At 54.1% G+C, this 14,784-nt stretch overlaps 1 protein-coding gene across 2 annotated transcripts in view; it reads right to left on the reverse strand.

The window, feature by feature from the left end:
* ANKRD11 (ankyrin repeat domain containing 11) overlaps window positions 1-8,589 on the reverse strand; it is a 129,643-nt gene extending 121,054 nt beyond the window's left edge. Inside the window, exon 1 of one of the 2 annotated variants that reach the window (XM_063410772.1) lies at window positions 8,389-8,589. The gene's annotated coding sequence lies outside the window, so the exon portion shown is untranslated. Of the gene's footprint in view, window positions 1-1,288; window positions 1,548-8,388 lie in introns of those variants that run through there. The other variant, XM_063410773.1, reaches the window with a different exon arrangement.
* Between the last annotated feature and the right edge of the window lie 6,195 nt (window positions 8,590-14,784).

Below are 14,784 nucleotides of genomic sequence, written 5' to 3' on the forward strand. Positions count from 1 at the left end.
ACTGTACAAATACAGGATAAATCCACAGAAGAGATTCCAAGAGCAAATCCAAGCAAGGACAGTAAGGGAGATGCAGAGGAGGGAAGGAGCTGCTCCCTGTGAGCACATGGCACAGCACCCCAAAGATCCCTGCCAGCACTCCTCATGCCCCAGGAGCCTTCACCTCAACACACCCACAGCTTCACTCCCCTCCCAAGCACTTTCCTCCCACCACAAAAAAAAGGTCCAGCTCTCCAGAGGGAGAGGAAGATGCAGGAACAACTCAGAGAGAAGGAGAAAGGGAGGAACAGACGGGAGGGGACCTCAAAAGGCAGACAGGCTAAAATTAGAGACAAGAATGTTGGATGAGGAGGACCAAGGCAAGAGCTGAACCTTCATCAGATGAGACTTCTGGGAAAGGGGAGGGACGGACAGGAGGGAGAAGAAACATCCTGGTGGGTGAAGCAGGGGAAGCTCGCAGACAGAACACACTGCAGGAGGAAATTAAATGCAGCATTTAAGACTACAGCCTCCAGGTCCCCAACCAAAGAGCTCTACTCAGCACACCAGGAAAAGCCACGAAGTTGACTTCTTGTCTGATCCCTTCCCCCCGGACTAACTCAGAGGAATTCGTTTCTCACCACAAAACCAGTTTAACACCCCAGTGCCAGTGTTCATCACAGGGGAAGGGAACTGAATTCACCGTGGAGCAGCTGAGTAACACAGGGCACCTCTGATCTCCTGGGAGAGCCAGAAACCTTCCAGGCTGCTGGGAAAATGAGGAACAGAGAGCCCAGAGCCAGGAGCGCCACCACGCAGGACCCTGGCGCGTGCCAGGACAGGCCATGGCGAGGAGGAAAACCAGAGCAGCCACCAGCCAGCCCAATTCCCAAACCCAGCATATTCCCCCATACGTGGGGACGAGAAACCACATGAATAAAAAAGGTCAGCATTCCAGGAGAACAGGTTTTCATCTTCAAACCCGTGCACTCGACCCTTGGGCTGCTGAGAAAGGTGAAGTTTCACACACTAAATCCCCGAACTTGCTCGTTACTGTCCAGCTTGGATAAATGGATCTGCCTGTGCCGAGCTGCAAGATGAAACCACGGACACAGCTCAGGGTGGGCAGCAGCCCAGCGCCGTAACCGGAGCGCCCGGTGGTATTTAAACCCCCAGAGCACAGCCAGGAGCAGGATGTTTGTGTCCCCCCACACAGCCCTTCCCTGCATTACCTACATCCCTTCCCAGCACCGCCACGGCTAATCTCATCCAGCCAAAGATATATGGATATATTTATAGACAGGCTTACATCTCCAGCACATCCAAGGCCTGACGCAACCGCGGAGCGCCGGTCGGTGTTGTTACCACAACGCTGACATTTCACAATCTGCCACAGCCATCCTCCTGCAGAACGTGGAAAACACCAGCCCCGGAGTGTAAAGTCTATCCCAAAGTGCTTTCCATGGGATACAGTCACTGCCACAGTCAGCAGGATCTCAGCCCTGCCACCTCCTCCCCGTCCCAGCTATCAGGAGGCCATTCCCAAAGGGGAACTTCTTGGAACTTTATCTTGGCTCCTCCTGGCCCTAACCAGCCTGCAGAAACCCAGCCACTCACCAGTCATTTGGAGCTCCTGGTACAACTTGTTTACACAGTACAGGTCACAGGATCGGCTGGAAGGTGTAAGCAGGATACAGTTTTTATGGCTCTGAACTCCTGCCCAGATAAGCCGATAAGGCCCCGGCTGGGGGCGGGGAGCACTTTCATGTGTGCATGATTTGAAAGGAAGAGGCACCATGAACTGCAGCTAAGCAGTTGGTGCTTAATAATGAAGCTTCCATTCACCTCTAAAGCTATTTAATGCCTTTTTTTTTTTTTTTTTTTTAGAGTTCCTAATTACACATCCTTTCATTTCAGATCCCGATATTGAGGGCAGTACCGTATTTCCAAGCCCAGCACTCCAGCCTCTGGCTGCTGAGCCTTCAGGGACACGCTGCCTTTGGATCCTGGTGAATTTTTTAGAGGGTAACATCTCCCTTCTTGACTCTGCTTCTTCCCCATGCCTGTGACACAGTTTTAGCAGCTTTATGCTGCTCTAAAGGTAAATTATTTGAGACTGTTTCTATCCTGCAAAGCTGTCAGCCTCTCAAAAATAATTACAGAGCCAGCTCCCTCCAGCCTGGAACCACCCCACTGTGACACCCTGCAAACACCCACATCCTCAGTGAGGGCCTGAAGCACATCACCCAAACAAGGACCACCTTAACATTCCTCTCACAGCAAATCCAACACAGCACAAGAGGAAAGGAGATGCCTTCTCCGTGGACAAACATCCATCCCCTCACACACAGCTGAGACAAAGCTGCTTTCATACATACTACAAAGTTTTCTACCCTTTCCATTCTCCAAGTCCAGAAATTTCATTACATGGCATTTCAGCCACATACAAACCCAGCAGCAGCACAGACACACTTGCACCTAACAGCCAAATAAATATTTCAGTGTTTCCACTAGATATCCAGTGTTGTAACCTTTGGTTTCCGAATCCAAACGCAACATACAATCAATACCCTGCTCCTGCCACTGCAGTAATTCACAGCAGAAGGTTTATTTTAAAAACACTCATCAGATAAGTTTGGTTTTCTTCGAGACAGGGGAAGAAAGGCTGCCTCCAGATTTGGAGAGGATAAATAATTCAATGCCTGAATGCCAAGGGCAGCGTGCACACATCCATATGGCAGGGACAATGCAGACAGTAATATATGCTGCACATCACCACCCTGACAGTGCCTTCAACCCTGACCTAGAAAAAAACATCACTTTCTTCTGACTCCAATTCCCTGCCTGGCGCTGCCACCCGCTCTCCGTGGGGTGATCGTGGGGAAGAGCCCCCAGCCCCTTCCCAGGCTGCAGTTCCAGCCTCTGCTCACAGCACCCACACAGCCACGAGCTGTGCCCTTACCCCCGTGGCGGAACTCCGGAACACGGGAACGATCCCGAGGGCACCGAGCTTCAGACGTCCTCTCTGGGAGCTCAGGCTTTCCCAGCCCACACTGAGAGGGGCAGGAAAAGCCAGGATGGTTTCTCAGACGTGAGGTCTGGCGAGACGCCGGCGGGGCCCCAAGGGAGGAGGAGCAGAGGGAGCGGGGAGGCTGCTCCTGCCACGGCACCCACCCCAGCCCTGCATGGGGCTCCCCTGCCATCCTCCAGGACAGGGGACCTCATGGATTGTGCTGGACAGACACATGACCACAGAGACCCCACTGGACGTACACACAACCACCACGACCGTGCTGGCTGGACACAGGATCAAACAGACCATGTTGGATGGACAGAGGACCATGAAGACCCCACTGGACAGACACAGAACCAAACCGATCATGTTGGATGGAGACAGGACCACAAAGGTCCCATTGGATGCACACATGACCCTGTAGGATGGACACAAGATCATTTAAATCATGTTGGACAGACCCAGGACCATGTAGATCCCGTTGGATGGACACAGAAGAACTCCTGTTCCCCACAGAAGAGTGAAGAGGCTGCTCACCAGAAAAACCACCCCTCCTACCCTGCACAGCCCTCGCGGACATCAAGCCTGCAGCCACACTCATTTCACACTCCCAAAATTAACCATTAGACATCACCCTGCCCCACTATCCTAGTTTGATGATTTCATAATTTCACTACATCCTACAACTTGAAGAAAACATTAGAATCAAGACAAAGAATTCTGGAGCCCAAAATACCTGATATAATTAACTGCACCTTCTAACATGATTATTTCCTTTCATGACCCCAATTATGCCTTCAGTTTATTAAAGAGAACTCAAATACAGAGCAACGTTAACACCCCAAAGAGTCACATAAACAGGAAAAAAGTCTGAGGGCACCATTACAAACAGACTTAATGGAACTCCAAGATTGGAAATGGATCTTGAAAGCTGTCAGATCAAAGCAAGATCTTCCTCGTGTAAGGACTGCATTACCCTTGGAGCCACAGAGCTAATACCATCTATAAAAATATTTTGCTCAAATAAGTGAAGAACAGCAGCGTTTCATCTGTCAAAAGGTGCGAGGCTTTTATGGGATTAGCCATTCCACATGCAGCATAAAAATTAGAGCAGATTTTTAAAAGCCCCCAGCTCAGCTGACAGAGACTCCACAGCCCGACGTGCACCCGCTTTCTTCACATGTGCTCCACGCCGAGCAGATTTTTCACTGTTATTAGCATTTAAGCTTCTTTTTTACGTTTTTTTCCCCATACTCTCCTAAAAGATTACAAATTGGCATCACCCATAAGCACCCTCAGCTGAAACACCACCACCCAGACTCAGAGAAATTAAGATTTTTAAATACCCAACGGTTGCCTGAGAAAATACACCAGAAAACGCCAGTTCTCACACAGGAAAGCTTAAAAAGTGGAGTAGAATGTGCTCAGAACCAGCCTCCAGACCACGGGAGCTGACAGCTTCCCACCCCCCTTCCCAGCAGGATTCCAAAGGCAGCGTTTTGCCCAGATTTTAAGGCTGCACAAACCTGCTTAGGACGCTTGTGATTTCAAATAATTGCCTACACAAGCTTTCCCCTAACACTGATGGGAGTATTTTTTATGGCCGTGCATCGGTGGCACACAAATTACGTAACACTTGGCTGAGAACCCTCCGAAAAAGCAGCTCTGTGCCGCTAATCCCTCACGCAGGAAGGAGGAAAATATTTAAAAGCTGCATACAAATCATTCCTGTGAGTGTCGTGCAGACTGGTTTAAATTAGATGGGGTAAAAATATATGTGAGCTGATCACGAAACACTGGAATCTTTGCTATGGAGACTCCAGTTCCTCTCCGCAGCCTTTTACAACCGAAATACAGGGAATTCTCCCCGGCGATGGAGGGAGCACACAAGCACCTTTACTAGAGCTCAGCAAGGAAATATGAGGAGAATAACAACCCCCATGTAAATATTTTCCAGTATTATTTGCTTTGCTGTACTGAAAAGCAGCAGTACCTGCCACTACTTGCTCTGGGTCTACCACCATTAAATCTTAATACCCAGGAGGAATTTCAATCTGTAAGGCAACTGCTGAGCCTGAAATTCAGGTACAGGGCAGGAAGAGGGGCAGACCTCCTCAGAAAGCTGTCACTCCATAATTTTACAAAATGTAATTAACCAGCTCCGGCCCTGTGCCTTTCCTTCCCTCGGAGAAGGATTTCTTCACCGAGTAATTAGCCTGTCCCAGTTAAGACTTAAGTCACCACACAACATATTTTCCCCAAAACAAAGCCACTTGCACTATTTTTAAAAAATATTGCCATTTCCTCACAGCCACTCAAATCTCTTCCCAGCTTTTGGCTTAGTCACTGCCTGGATCTAAAACTCACTGAAACCAACCCACCACTGTGGGAGCCGCTAAAACCCTGGGTTTATTCCCACACTGGAGACACTTCATCATTCCAGAGCACTGCCTCCTTTTAATGTATAGAAAAGCTGGAGGTAAGGGAAAAAAACCCTCTTAGTACTTCAAACACATGTCCAAAAGCCACAACATAAAGACAAAGAGGACAGATTAAACGCTGCAAAGACACACTCGTCGGGAACCTTCCTTTGAAGTATCTGCAGGAAACACTGTCATCACACAGCCATGTTACAATTACACAGTTAAAATAATCAGCACCAGTTGTAAGCAGCCCATCTGGTTCCCTGGAAAGGGAACACTGCTGGTACAGTATTGATTAACACGACGAGTCTCACTGACCCCAGAGAAATGCATTTGTCTGCTCTGCTGAGCAGCGGAAGAACGCGGCACGACGCCGCGCTACGCTTGGCTTTGTTCACAAGCATTTGGGGGGACTTAGTGCATTAAAACACGAGTGGAAAATAAAATAGTCTTATCAGGTTGCCTACCACACACGAAGGAAGAAATTAAGCCAAAGGGTTTTTGCTCCGGGGCTTTTTCTTAAGATTTCCTCCCCCATCCAAACCCAACCCTCAAACTGGACAAGCTGCAGGTTTAAGTCTGAGAAAATGCTGTTGCAACATCATAAAAACAAAAAGCTGCCCATGGAAAAAAAAAATCAGCTCACTCTGAACCATGTTTTTTTTTATGAAATGGAGACACAGACAAGAGTTCATTCCTAAAAGCAGAAGCAGAACTGAACAGCAAAACCAAGCGTGGAACACGAAACGCAACATCTCCAGTTTCCAGCCAGTCGCAGCAGCCAGCGCCGACATGGCCGGGGCTCCTCGCTCACTATTCACAGCAGGAACGGGGCAAAAAAGCCTTGGGAACGGAGGACTCCAAGCCCGGGAGCTCGCCGTGCTCCGAGCCCAGCGTGTTTGCTGCGAGTTTGGCAAACCGAGCCCTCGCACTGACTCAGACAGCCCGGGGTGCCACAAGCCCCGGCTCGCCCGGCCGGGTTCCCAGCGGAGCCCCGCTCCGGGCTGGATGTGCCCCGGCAGGTCGGACACCTCCCGCAGGCCCGGCGAGTCCTCCCGGAGCTGCTGCGTGCCAAGCGCTGAGCTCCGCAGAGCCCGGGGCAGGCACACTGCGAGCCCGGCCCGGCCCACACGGAGCCCCGGAGCTCGCCCACACAGGCACGGCCACCCCTCCGAGCCGGAGCCTGCCCTGCCGAGCGCTTCCCACGGACAGAAAACAGGTCACGGAGCTCTGCGAGCAAACGCCGTGCCCAGAGTTTCCCCCGCCGAGGCGCAGGGCTCGCTCCGCATCGCGTTCCAAACCCCTCCACAGCCATCTCACACTGCTCCAACCTGGAATCTGCCAGAAAATCCAGCCTGTGAAATCGCCAACTTTTCCCGTTTTTAAGCTAATGAAGTTAAATATTGAGCTCCTGGTAGGGCACACACAAAGAATGTATCGATGCCGCTGGGAAACATGTGAGAGTTAATCTGCTTTTCCCTCTCCATGACTCTGTGGAGTGGTTTTCCCCCACAGAAAAAGGAAATAATTGGAGTCATTATATAAAAATGTTCCATTTTATGAACAAAACAAAGAAAGGAGGAATACACTGAACTCCAAGTTCCTTAAATTTATATAAATTTCAGGAAAGCACACAGCCACTACAAGGCAGTACAGACGCTCCCAGTTAAGAATCTTTGCCCACAGAAAGGGTAAAAATGGTGTGTATACCCCATTTCAGAAGCCATCTCAGGAGGGAATTGTGCTTCAAGAGCTGCCTGGAATTCGCTCTCTGCCTATAGAGCCATGTCCCCAGTGGTGAGAGAGCACTTTGTGTACAAAACCAGGAGGGGGGAGGGACCCTTTCCTGCAACTGGATATCAAAACAGATCCCCAAGCCTGGAGGAGAAGCCAAGCCGTAAACACACGGCCCCTGTGCCTCAATGGAGGGCCCGTTCCGAGCCGCACAGCCCGGACAGCTGCTCCCTCTGGGAAAGGGCAGAGGGCACCGAGGGCCCGGCTCATCCCCGCTCCCTCCGAGGTCATTTGCCTTTCTAAACATGAATCCATCCCCGGGTTGGGGGAGGCTCGTCCTGGGCTGCAGCTGTTTGGGCTTGGGAGGCTTTTTTTTTTTTTTTTTCCCCTCCTCTCTTCCTTTCTCCTAAGGGGCAAAGGTGCCGAGCAGCCCCTCCCCGGCACACAAAGGCTCCTCGGAGGACAGAAACACGGAGCGATTTAAAGATTAAACTGGGAAATAAATAAAAGCCGCGGGGCTGGGGCCGGCTGGGCTCGGTGCGGCCCCGGCCCTGCGCACACACACGCAGGGCTAACGCCTACCCGGGGATGATGAAATGGGAAACGGAAATTACCATTTCAGACAACTTTTGGTATTGTTCCTCCCAGCGCAGCGCTCACCCCAAAACGCACTTCCCCCCCCGCTCCCCGCACCCCTGCGAAAAAAACATCCCCACCCCAAAAAACGGGGTCTGGAGGGCGGGGGGCCGGGCTGCGGTCTCGACACGGAGCTCCGAGTTCCTCCCACGGCTCCCCACGAGCCTGCGCACCCCAAAACACCGGGCAGCCCCCGGGCTCTCCCTGCGGCCCCTCCAAACCATCCCCCCAAGCCATCCTCCCTCTCTCGGCAGCCCCTTCCCGCCCCCTGCACCCCCGGGCGCCCCCAAGCAGCCCCTCACCTTCTTCGCCGCCCCCCCAAAACCCCAACATCCTCTTCCACCCGCGCTGCGGCGCTTCCTCCCCTCGAGCCGACCCCGCGCCGCCCCCACCGCGCACCGGGTGCCACCTCCTGCCGCTACCGGTGCCCCCCCTCGATCCCCCTCCCCGTCACCGTGCCCCCCGCTCCGGGTGCCTCTCCCGGTGCGCCCCCAGGCCGCGCAGCCCCTCTCCGGGACCCCCTCTGCCCCCCGCCCCACGTCTCCAGCGCCGCGGTACCCCCCCGCGCCACCCGCCCGCCGCCCGCCGCCCGCCGGCGCTTACCGGTGCTCGGCGCTCAGCAGGCCAAGGGCAGCCCCGCGGCGGAGCGAGGCCTGCGGCTCGGCCGGCCCCGCCGCATAGAGGGGGGGCTGCGGGGCGCTCTCGGGGCGGTTTTGGGGGGTCCGGGGGTCCCGGGGTCCGGCCCTAGCGCGGGGGGGCGCGCGCCGTGGCGGCTCCGGGCCGCGCGCTCCATCCCCCGCGCGCCGCTGAGACAGCGCCGCTCATTGGCCCGATGAGACGGCGCCGCTCATTGGCGGACGCGGCGGACCGGGGTGGGGGGCGGAGCCGCAACGCTTCCCCCCCCCCCCCCCCCCCAACCCGGGGGCGCGCGGGGGCTCACGGGAACGCGGCGGCGCGCGACGTGTCCCGGCGGCGCCGCTGCTCATTGGCCGCGCGCGCCAGGGGGCGCTTCCGGGGCGGGGCCAGCAGGGGCGGGAGGGGCCGGGGACCCCCCGCGAGCAGGACCGGGAACGGGAACGGGACCGGAACCGGGACCGGCCCCGCAAACACGTGCGGGCCGTGCCGAGCTGAGCTCCGGGACAGGGACTCGGATCGGGACCGGGATAGGCCCCCCAAGTAGCTGCGGGCTGAGCTAAGCCCCGGGCCCAGGCCCGCCGCGCTGCCCCGGCATTGTGGGGTCACCGGAACGGGCACTCCCCGGTTGGCAGTGGTCACGGGGCGGTGATCGGTGCTGCCGGTGTTGGCACTTGGGGCACCGGCGTACCCGAAAATCGGTGTTGGGACAAGGTGCCGGTTTGGGAGACGCGTCAGGGCCTGCTGGGGCAGCTGTGCCCGTGGGGGTCCGCCCGGTGTCCCCGCGCCGCACGGGGCAGCGCTCGGGTCCTGCTCTGGGCTCGGTTCTCAATCACATCCTCATTAAAGCTCCGGTGCCGTGTGTGCCGTGCGCTCCGAGGGCCGGCGCTGGAAGGACAGGGAGGGCTGGCACAGTGCCCTGCTCCGGGCAGCGGGTGCTGCAGTGGCGGCTCCACCAGCCCGGGGGGATCCCCCTGGAGAGCACAGGGACAGGCTGGGACAGCTGCTCGCTGCTCACCAGGCCAGGTTTTGAGCCTGTTTTCTCGGATCCTTTCAAGTGCTGATCACACAACACCAAAATGCTTTACGTGCAGTTTTTATGTGCAAGGTGCCTCCTAAAAAAACATTTTAAGCGTCTCCTAAACAGGTCATTCCTGCTGGATAATGTCAGTCATTCCTTCATTCTGGAATGTTCAAGGAACGACCTGACTGCACGTGGCCCTGTTCTGGTGTGGTTGACAAGGTGGTGATTGATTACAGGCTGGGGTCCATTGGTCACAGGTGGAGACTGGGCAGGAATTGTTCCCTGGCAGGGTGGGCAGGCCCTGGCACAGGTGCCCAGAGCAGCTGTGGCTGCCCCTGGATCCCTGGCAGTGTCCCAGGCCAGGCTGGACACGGCTGGGAGCAGCCTGGGACAGTGGAGGGTGTCCCTGCCCATGGCAGGGTGTGAGAACAGAAGAACTTTGAGGTTCATCCACCCCAAACCATTCCACTCTTCTCTTGTGTGTCTGTACATCCACTGCCCCAGCCCCTCTGTGTCACCAAGGCAGCCAAATTCCAGGGAGGAATGGGGCAGGTCCCAGCTCAGGTGCCCTGGGGCCCTGGTGTGGGTGGCAGAGCTTTGTCCCCACTTGTTGTTTTCCTTGCCGGGGATGGGGAAGCCTGGAGGCAGCAGCTCTGCCCATGACCTCATCCGGAATATTCCTGGTTTTTAACCCCCCTCTGCCAGGAGCGGGGCTGTAACTGGGATTTCTCTTCTGGCATGTGCAGGGCCACTCAGGGTCACACACTTGGCAGCCTGAGGAATGATTCTCGTGTGCTGGGGGTGCCACAGGCCCCCAGGAAGAGAAATCCCTGTGCTGGGCTCAGCAGGAAGGAGCGCGTGTGCGTGTCTGGCTCTGGTGTTAAATAACAGCAGGAGAGAGGTTTATTCTGAGCCTGTTAAGCTGGTCCTGTGTTCTACTTAAGCTTAGTCTTTTTATCTGTACCCATCTTCTTCCTCTGTAAGACCTACTAAACCGGTGAAAAGAAAGGGGTTGGGGTTTTTTTGGCGTCCTTTCCATTAAGCTTCTTGTCACAGCTCCCTGCAAACTCTGCAGGTGAGTGTTGGCCTCTGAGCAGAGGAGAGGGGAAATACGTGTTTTCATTCCCTAAATATAGTTGTCTGTAACTGCTTCCTTGACAACCTTGAATGTCATCCAGGTCAGAGATCCAGTGCTGGGGAGGAAGTTAAACCCTTTCTGTGTCACCCTGACCTTTTTTTATTTGAACACAACAGCCTGGTTCAGGGAGGAACTTTCAAGTACTTAGAGAAGGGAAGTTGACAGCAGGAATGGGAGGATTATTTCCTTGGGGGCTGTTCTGCTGGTTTTCTTGTGAGATTTGTGTGATGGGGATGTTTAACCTGCCTGGTTTTGTTACCCTGGGCTGGCTTTTGCTCCTTAATTGCAATACTTAAGACAAAAAAAAATTACAGTCAAATGTTGAGCACCTTTATCCTTCAATAAAGGTTGTAAGCTCTTAAATCCTAAAATAAAACAAATACCCTGGTACTGAGGAGGAAAGAGAACATTGTGTGAGGGCAGGGAAATTAGGCCGCTTGGGGAATGTGCTTTCAGGCCTATTTCTGTCTGTCCCAGCGAGCTAAAAGGACACTGACTTTGGGGACACAGCCCTGACCCTCCACTCCTTGCTCTGGCACTGCCTCCTTGCTCAGTCTGCAGAGGGCACCTGTGTCAGCCCCTCACTGCCCCGGCAACCCGTGCGTGACCAAACTCACCTCACCCCTTCAGCAGCTGTGCTGTGAGGGAAGGAAGCATCAGGCCAACCCTAAAGTCAAAAATTCCTGGGCTGTGCTACTGTGGGTGCAGTTCCCTGCTGATTCAGCTCCTTGCAGGATGGAGGGATGGGAATCTATTTTTAATAGATGAAACAAGGTGTGATTTATTGCTGGCTCAGGGTAAACCCTGAGTGACCAGGCAGGTGCCAGCATCACAGAGGCCAAGAAAATAAAACTTTAGAACTGTGATTAAGAAAACCTTTACTTTAAGCTTGGCTCATGTTTTAATTAATGTCTTCTATTAACATTTTGAAGAGAAATGGGTTTGGCAAACCAAGCAGCCATTTGGGAAGGCAGTGAGGAGTACAGCTGTACTGCAGCAGGAACCTCCCTGGCTGTGTACAGATTCAGTTTTACTAAATAAAGCTATTTTCAAGCCGTCCTTGCATTTCTTTGCTGTTGTTGTCATTAAGGTCACTCCAGCTTAAGCTGTTCCACCTGTGATACCACAAAGAAATAAAGTGTGGGGTTTCACATGCTTTACAGTGTGGTGGCTGCTTAGAGTACTACAAGATGTAATTAAGGCTAAATTCATGGAACAGCTCTCTCATATTCAAATGTGCATTGTTTTGAAGGTCTAACTCTTTGGCACAGCTTGTTTGCCCCAAATCTCTGTGTTTTGAAGGTTTCTCTCCTTGGTGCAGCCCACTGGGCACCCAGCTGAGTCCAGTGGAGCACCAGAACTGGGATCAAGACAGGCAGAGCCCAAAGCCCAGGAGCTGATGTAGCTCCTGTGCCTCCACAGCAGCAGCATTTTTGGATCCCTCAAAGCTGGGAGCTGCTGTTGTGGATAAAGTCTGTTTGCAAGACTCCCTGCAGGATTTACTTACCCCTGTGTGAAGAGTTGTCCGTGGTTGTGCCTGGTGCATCAGCAGAGGATGGATTCTGGGGGAAGTGCTCTCCTGCTGCTGGGTAAACGCCTCGTATCGATGTTCCAGGTGTGAACTCATGACAGCCCAGCTCTAATTACTGTTTTTATCATTCCTAATGACAGGCTTTAGGTTTCCAGGCTGCTTATGGATTTCAGGGGTGTGGAGTGACAGTTGCTCACTCGGAGCTTAGTGACCTCCTCTGGTCTGCGGGGTTTGGAGATGACTTCAGCCACCTCGCGCACACAGATGGATTCCCCGGTCCCTCCGAGCGCCGCTCACTCCAGCAGCTCTCTGGGGAGTGCACTCCCGCAGAGTCATCTGCTCTGAGTCACAAGCAGCCATTTCCCTCCCCCTGCTCTGCCCCTTGGCCCTGTCACTCTCTGAGTGTTGCTCCCTCTTCCCCGCGTTAGCTTTTCCGGAGGTCTCTAAGCCCCGGAGCAGACGGAGCGGTGGCTGCTGTGGGGTGGCCAAGTCTCCGTGATCCCCTGCCTCCAGCCATCTGTCACCTGCCTGTTTTACACTTCCAGGCCTACGGAGGTGACCCAAAGGTAGATTTGCACGCCAGTGCTGTGTCCCAGGCTCGCCCCGGGGCTGGGGAGGCTCTGTGCCCCAGGGAGGAGCAGTGGCGGTGCCACGCTGTCCTGTGCCATGGAACAGAACTCGCTGTGATCCCAGGCTGCTCCTGCAGGAGTGAATAGGTGTGATGGGTTTGGACTGGCTCGTGGAAAAAGGCTGAGCAGCTCTTTCCTGGTGAGGAGTTTTACTGTGCTCGAGGGAAAACCGTGTGGTCTTTTAAGCGCATCCTTTGTTGCTGACCCTAAGGTTTTCCTGGGTTCTTGGCCACGCTGTGCTGAAGGGGAGCATCTATCCCTTGACCTTGATTTGTCATCTGCAAAGAAGTAATCGAAAAAATCCCATCTGGTGCACGACAGAGATGGGGGATGCTGGGAAACTCCAGGCCCCTGGAGCTGGGTGGTTTGTCCTGGCTTGGCTGCTGGGGGGGTTTCCTCCTGTAAAAACTCTGAATTTACCTTCCAGCAGCTTCAGCTCTGCATGTAATCCTTTGATTCACTGATGAGAAGTTTGTGGATGGTGCAGTGGCCACCTGATCCCAGGTATCCATTTACCCCACTGGCAAAGTGCTGTGTGGAAATGAGTCAGGGATAAGCTGGGGGGGCTGAGGAACTTGCCGAGCCTCAGAGGGCAGGAGTGTCTTCCAGGGAGCATGGAAACACGAGAGGTGAATTCTCAGGCAGAGCAGAGCTGTGTTTCCCATGGAAACTGACTTCACTTGGCCTGAAAAGAACAAGCTGTGGCTGCTAATGCTGCTTCCTGCTCCTAACCTGCTCAGGAGATAAAGCAGGGATTTCAGCCTCCAATCCTGCACCTTTCCCCGGTAGTAAACAGACGTGGCATTACTGGGTGATGTCATGGCTGGAACACATCCCAGCAAGGCCAAGCCTGGATCAGGTTATATCTGTCCTCTCAGAATATTGGCTTACTCCCAAAGGAGCATATTGCCAGTCCAAGGGCTGTGACTGAAGCCACCTTTCCCAAGGTCACCTCTGGCATGCACAGAGGGGACAGCCTGAGCTGCCCATGCAGGGCAGAACCTCCTGGCTCTCCTTTCTGGCATCACTTTGTATTGGCACCAGGAGGCAAAGACCCTTTCACAGAGTCATGGAATGGTTTGGGTGGGAAGGGACCTTAAAGCTCATCCAGTGCCACCCCTGCCATGGAAGGGACACCTTCCACTGTCCCAGGCTGCTCCAAGCCCTGTCCAGCCTGGCCTTGGACACTGCCAGGGATGCAGGGGCAGCCAAAGCTGCTCTGTCCAGCCTTCCTGGTTGCCTTTGAAGCACAGTGTGAAGAGAGGGACAGAAATTGTGTCAACTCCAGCTCTGGGGTGTGTCTGTAAATAACCAGTACTCCCAGTTCAGCACAGCTTGGTCACATCCAGGCCTGGGTCTCCCAGCTGGGAGTCAGAGCAGCCTCCCTGGGCGTTCCACACGGGATCTGTGTGTGGAGCTGCCTCCAGCTGCCACATCCCCTCCGAGCTCTGAACAGCCCTTATGTATTAATTGGCACCGATCTGTGTATCTGTAAATTGAACTGTTTGATCCAATCAGTGACCCAAAGAGATTTCCAGGAGTGAGGGGACATTGAGTGCCTGGGATGGGGCAGCTACAGCTTCTCTGGGCAACCTGTGCCAGGGCCTGACCACCCTCAAAGTAAATATGAATTTTTCCATATTAGTTCACTCCTTTTCCCTCAGAACACAGTTCAGTCCCTCACTCCCACTGCAGACACAAAGGCTGTTTTCTACCAGAGCTCACTCCTACCTCAGGCTGTCAGAAGGGGAACCTTCCTCAGCAACAGCTGCACCGGGAGGGAGCTGGTCTCTCTCCTCTCTGCTGAATCTAAGACTGCAGAGGTTGTTCCTTCTTTTCCCAGGCATTACAGTTACATCGGATTAGCAGGGATAAAATCAATCCCAGAGCCGGGCTGGTTGTGTGCTCAAACCACCAGGCACCAATATCAGGCCCCCCCAGTGGTGGCTGCAGCCTCTCTGCTCTCCTTGCAGGGACCCTCTCGCCCCTCCCAGGCGTTTGTTCTCCTGCCTAAATAATTTGGGAGCAGGCCAAGGCTGGGCCG

The sequence above is a fragment of the Prinia subflava genome, chromosome 13 (genome assembly GCF_021018805.1).
Source record: "Prinia subflava isolate CZ2003 ecotype Zambia chromosome 13, Cam_Psub_1.2, whole genome shotgun sequence".
Taxonomy (NCBI): Eukaryota; Metazoa; Chordata; class Aves; order Passeriformes; family Cisticolidae; genus Prinia; species Prinia subflava.